Consider the following 6,453-nt stretch of genomic DNA (forward strand, 5'->3'; position numbering starts at 1 on the left):
ATCTCTTTGTGACCCCATGGACTGCAGCATGCTAGGCCTTCCTGGCCCTCACCATCTCCCAAAGGTTTCCCAAGCTCATTTCCATTGCATCGGCCATACCATCCAGCTATCTGTCTGGATGCCATGCCATTCATCCATCCATTAATAGGGGAATCTAAAATTCAGTTTGTAAAGACAAAGTGATTTTCACTCCTAAATGTCACTTGGGAATAGTAAAGACTGAAGCCAAATGAAACATCAACATCTTGAGAAAGTCTTTGATCAAGAGTAGATTTTAGTGTCTTGTTTCCTGAAATTCTGGGTCCATTAGAAACTATATCATTCATCAGATCTTGGATTGTTAAATCCTGTCAGATGACAATATTTGGCCAATGAGACTCTCTTCCCCGAACCACACTGGGACAAGAATGGATACAGGAAATCATTCTTCGGTAACTGAATTCATCCTTGAAGGGTTAACAGATCAGCCAAGGACTCCAGGTCCCTCTCTTCTTCCTGTTTCTATTGATCTACATGGTCTCCATAGTGAGCAACTTGGGCTTGGTCATTTTAATCAGGATCAGTTCTCAGCTTCACATGCCCATGTATTATTTTCTCAGTAATTTGTCCTTCATAGATCTCTGCTACTCCTCAGTCATAATTCTAAAGATGCTGGTGAACTTCATGTCAGAGAAGAATTTCACTTCCTTTCCTGAGTGCATGGTCCAGCTCTTTTTCTTCTGCTTCTTCGGTATTAATGACTCCTACATGCTGACAGCCGTGGCATATGATCGTTATGGTTGCCATCTGTAACCCCTTGCTCTACACTGTTACCATGTCCCACAGAGTCTGTTTCCTACTGGTCACTGGTGTGTATATAGTGGGGGCTGTTGGAGCCTCAATTCACACCAGCTTCATATCTAGTCACTCTTTCTGTGGCACTAATGTCATCCACCATTACTTCTGTGACATCCTTCCTCTTCTGAATATATCTTGTTCAAGAGACTACACCAAGGAACTTTCTGTGATGATTTTGGCTGGATTCAATGTCTTTGTATGTGCTGTAGCCATCTTCATCTCTTGTTGTCATCCTTCCCAGAGTCTTGTGCATCCACTCAGCTGAAGGCAGATCTAAGGCTTTCAGTACCTGCAGCTCCCACCTTGCAGCTGTTGGGGTTTTCTATGGCTCCATCATCTTCATGTATTTCAAACCATCTACCAGTGGCCCAGTGCAGGAGAAGGTGGCCTCTGTGTTTTATACCACAGTGATTCCTATGCTTAACCCCCTTATCTACAGCCTTAGGAACAAGGATGTCAACAAATCCATTTAAAAAGTTCTGCATGGTGGGATACTCCCCAGGTCTGTGTAGAAAACAGTACTTTTGAAAAGAAATAGCACAAATAGATCTTGTGTTTTCTTTTAACTTGTTTTTAACAGTAATTATTTTCAAACCAAGAGCCATTTTAAGCTAAAAGATCTGAATAACTTATTTTCAATTACTGTTCAATTACTATTCCCAATACCAAGTGTCTTTTTAGTCTCCTAGCTACTCAAGAAACAAACTTCTTACCTACATTTTCACCCTTTGGTGTAAGCTTATAGGTATCTCAGAACTCTTTCTTTTTGTAATTTTTCTTGCTAAACTGGAAACTTCCTGACCAAACTTTCTAAAGTTGTAATATCTAATGATAAGTAAATATGTAAATCCCCTTAGGTATTTGTATTTTAATACACAACAGAGTTTTAGAAGCAATATACACTTCTTTGTAAAAATTTTAAGGAAACCTGTGAGTGCTGCAGTCATATCTGACTCTTTGCAACCCTACCCAGTTTCTAGTAGATAAGAAGAAACAGTATTTTCCTAAGATTTCTAGCCATTGTTATAACCATCAAAAATAAGATCCGTCTTGGGGTGGTCTCAAGTAGGATGGAGGTTGGGATGGGCATGGCCCAAAAAAACAAAATTGTTTATAATTTTAAATTTTCACTGAAATTTTAACTCACATATTTTCTTTCCAACTTACTGCGTACTTTAAGTTGGATCTTAATATGACTTTCTTCTGGATGACTTCCTTAGTCATCCCCTACTTATTTTCTCACTATTCATAATAATTTCTGTGCCTCACTATACCATTATAGTTTACTCTTCCAGTCAATAAATCAATCAATTATTGATGGACAACTATGTGCCAGACAGACAAAATCCCTACCCTTGTAGGGAACAAATAATGAAAAAGAAAACATGGACTCTGCATATAAGAAGCAGAAATTTTAAAAGTGTGCTTTAAACAGGAAAAACAAGTGTCAGAGTAATGGAAGGTGACAAAGGGATGGTGGGGGAAGAGGCCAAATATCTGTAGGGCTTTATAGGAAAGTTTGAAAGTTTTGACTGTCCTTCTAAATGAAATGGAAAACCACTGAGAGTGTGAACATAAAAAGACCTGATCTGATTAATGGGTGACTCTTGCTCTTTCTGCTGAACGGGCCTAAAAGCAATGAAATCCAAGTAACAAATATCTTACTATCATCTAATGATATTTGGCTTCTAACCATCACAGTCCACTAAAATAAACCAAGGCTTAATGGAGAAATGGCAGATTCCAAGGTGGGATATCTAAAATTCAAGATGAGTCTAGAGAATCTCAGTATTTCCTAGAGGAAGAAAGTGCCCAATAGTTATGGAGATGTATCAAAAGGAAAGGTGCATGAAACTGGAGCCTATTATACAGAGTGAAGTAAGCCAGAAGGAAAAACACCAATGTAGTATACTAACGCATATATATGGAATTTAGAACGATGGTAACAATAACCCTGTGTACGAGACAGCAAAAGAGACACTGATGTATAGACAGTCTTATGGACTCTGTGGGAGAGGGAGAGGGTGGGAAGATTTGGGAGAATGGCATTGAAACATGTAGGATATCATGTGTGAAGCGAGATGCCAGTCCAGGTTCGATGCACGATGCTGGATGCTTGGGGCTGGTGCACTGGGACGACCCAGAGAGATGGTATGGGGAGTGGGGAGGGAGGAGGGTTCAGGATGGGGAGCACATGTATGCCTGTGGCGGATTCATTTTGATGTTTGGCAAAACTAATACAATTATGTAAAGTTTAAAAGCAAAATAAAATTAAAAAAATAAATAAATAAACCAGAGATGTTTTCATATCACATTTAAAAAAAAAAAAGGAAAAAGCCCCTATTGGACAAATTTAGGACAATTTAAATAGCAGAATGGATGTCTTATGAGATTCTAGGAGTCCCTCCTGATACAAAAATAACAACAATGACAATAATAAAATTAAAAATAATAGAAAAGGGAAAGTACTTCTTTACAGGATGACATCAGTTAATGATATAATTAGAATGATATAATTCTATATATAAATCTATATCTGATATAAATTTATATATATAAATATATATTGATTATATGTTATACATTAATTTATATACTTAGTATAATTATATTATACTTATTGTATATAAAACATTTACATATATATGTATACATATAAATATAAATTCAGATTTAAATCTACATCTGAATGATACAATAGAAACTTTTTTTTTTTTTGCTTTAATTTCATTTTTATTTAGTGGGCTCTTTCTTTCTGTAGACTCAACCTGTGTTCTAGACATACTCTGGGATTCTTGTGTGGATTCTTTTTTTTTTTTTTTTCTAATTTTATTTTATTTTTAAACTTTACATAATTGTATTAGTTTTGCCAAATATCAAAATGAATCCGCCACAGGTATACATGTGTTCCCCATCCCGAACCCTCCTCCCTCCTCCCTCCCCATACCATCCCTCTGGGCCGTCCCAGTGCACCAGCCCCAAGCATCCAGCGTCGTGCATCGAACCTGGACTGGCAACTCGTTTCCTACATGATATTTTACATGTTTCAATGCCATTCTCCCAAATCTTCCCACCCTCTCCCTCTCCCACAGAGTCCATAAGACTGTTCTATACATCAGTGTCTCTTTTGCTGAATGATACAATAGAAACTTATCAAGTTGCAATGACCATACTAATTGAATTAGGTAAGAATCATCAATGGAAACTAAAATCAATGGGTTAAAAGAAACTCCCTCTTAAGGGAATAAGAGCAAGAGAGACCTACAATCTTAAGGTATCATGTCGCAGATTACTCATTCATAATAAAGGGGAAAGGAGTACCTCTACAATAATAAATTTTAATGGAAACCTTTTTAAACCAAACCATTAAATTTAACATTAGCAATAATGGAACAAATTGATGTATTATGCCTCCTGCTGTGATTTTCTGAAAGAAATAACACAATGTCACTTAAAGTAGCCATCTGAGCCAAAGATGTTTAACCTGAATTTAATCACAAGGAGTTAGACAAATGGAAACTGAAAGATCTTCTATAACATAACGAACCATGTTCTTTTTAAATGCCAATATCATCAAAGACTGAAAAAGGCTGGGGAAAAGACTTTAAATTATGTATACTAAAGGGAAATGTCAATTAAATATCATGCTTAGTTAGCTCTTAGATAAAAAACAAAGCAAAAATAACCTATAACACACATTATTGGGGACAATTGAGGATATTTAAATGAGGGTTATGTGTTCATCACTAAAACTGAGTCAATGCTAGAATTTACTGAGTGAATAGTTGCATTACGATTGTATAGAAAAACATCTCCTTTCTTAGGGGACTTAAGCCAGGCTGTTTAAAGTGTCATGATGGATTGTGAGGAGTCATTTTCCCAATGAGATGGCATTGTGTACGTGTGTGTGTGTGGGCGGGGGGGTTTCCCAAAGTTAAACACAGTTCAGTTTAATGGTGACAATGGCCATGTTTTTCTTGTATGCCTTTCTATCTCTAATATCTAGGGTAACAAATGACACACAGTTGTTCAAACAATATGCACTGAATGACTCAACAAATCTGAGAATAAGAGTGACAAGCAAGAATTTAATAAATGAAAAATAAGTACAGGTAATGTATGCAGTCAAACTCCTAGATGCATATATTTCTCTCTTCTGGGAATATCCCTGTCTAGTCTCTGTCTCTAGTTCAATATATTTCTTACACCTCTTCCTCAGTTTTCTCTTTTCTGCCTGAACAAATTGTTCTTATTCCCAGGTCACAATACAAGGGCTAGGCTGGAAGTGAAGGACAAATTGATACCCAACAACTGAGTTTCAAAAATATTAAAAGCTAACTTATTAAACACCACTTTATAGACATTACCTCATGTCATTCAGACCAAAGTCCCATGATCAAGGATCTCAATTTTTTAGGGTAGATAAATGGGAAATTTTAGATTCAGCAGAGAATAAGTTACTTATTCTCTGCTGAGTCTAAAATAAAGATCTCAGCTGATAAATGGCAAAAGAAGAATACTTTGCAAATTTATATATTCTCTGTTATCTTTATGAATATAACCATATTTGTACATTTTTTCCAAAAAATTAGAATTTTGATTTTTAATTTGTCTGTTTTTCTACTCTATGATTTTTTTTTATATATTTTCTCTGGTGCATTTTCTGCTTTATTAATTTCTTTCTCATTTTTGGAATTAATAATTTAATTTATATTCATGTTTATTTTTGAGATATTTACATGCAGTGAAATGAACAGATAGCAAGTATGCAGTTGGATCAGTTTGAAAAATGAACACCCTGTGTAGCCTATACCCAAAAAAAGATGTAAAATATTTCCATAACTGAGAATGTTCCTTCTTGCCCATTGCTCACCCCCACCTCCAAATCACTACTGTTTATTAATTTTTAACCATAGATGAGTTTTGTCTGTGGTTGATCTTCATATGAATTTAAGGGACAAGTTTTTCTCTCTGAGGTAATTACCAGTAATCTTAGTTCATCCATGCTCTCTTCTGTTGGTACAAAAGCATGAATGTAATATACAATGTGCTCAGTCATGTCTGACTCTCTTCTGCCCCCCAACACCCCACTGCAATCCACCAATATGTGGTTCTTTGCTATAAGTACTGTATCCTCACAGCTCGGTCATGATATCAATATTCTCAATATTTCACTATAATGGCTTGGGGATAGGAAAAAAAAAAAGCTTCCCTTGGAAGTTTAAAAATACCTCTCTTTCTGCCTTTCAAGATGATGAATCAGTTAACATCATCTGTTTTCAAACACAACCTGAATCCACTTATTTATCAAGCACTTTCAAAATTGATATCTTCAACATATTCTTTTTTGTTGTTGTTCACTAGCCCTCCCTCTTCTGCCAAATCCTGTTCCTTGAATACAAGTAAAATTTCCAAATATTATATTGGCTATGAGAAAATCTTATTGTTTGATAAAAACGACCAAAATGCCTCAAACATTCTCAGGTACAAATATATATTTTGTAAGTAACAGTGCATTTTGTCTCTAGAGGAGAAAAAGAAATAACACAGAGCTCATGACAACTTTTCCTCTGGTTCACTTCTTCCTCTCCGTGGAAATCTCCTTTGTTGGGGTGA

General features: G+C 35.9%; 1 pseudogene; it reads left to right on the plus strand.

The window, feature by feature from the left end:
• On the plus strand, nucleotides 408-1,349 carry OR8A9P (olfactory receptor family 8 subfamily A member 9, pseudogene; annotated as a pseudogene).

This window comes from Bos taurus, chromosome 29 (genome assembly GCF_002263795.3).
Source record: "Bos taurus isolate L1 Dominette 01449 registration number 42190680 breed Hereford chromosome 29, ARS-UCD2.0, whole genome shotgun sequence".
Lineage (NCBI taxonomy): Eukaryota > Metazoa > Chordata > Mammalia > Artiodactyla > Bovidae > Bos > Bos taurus.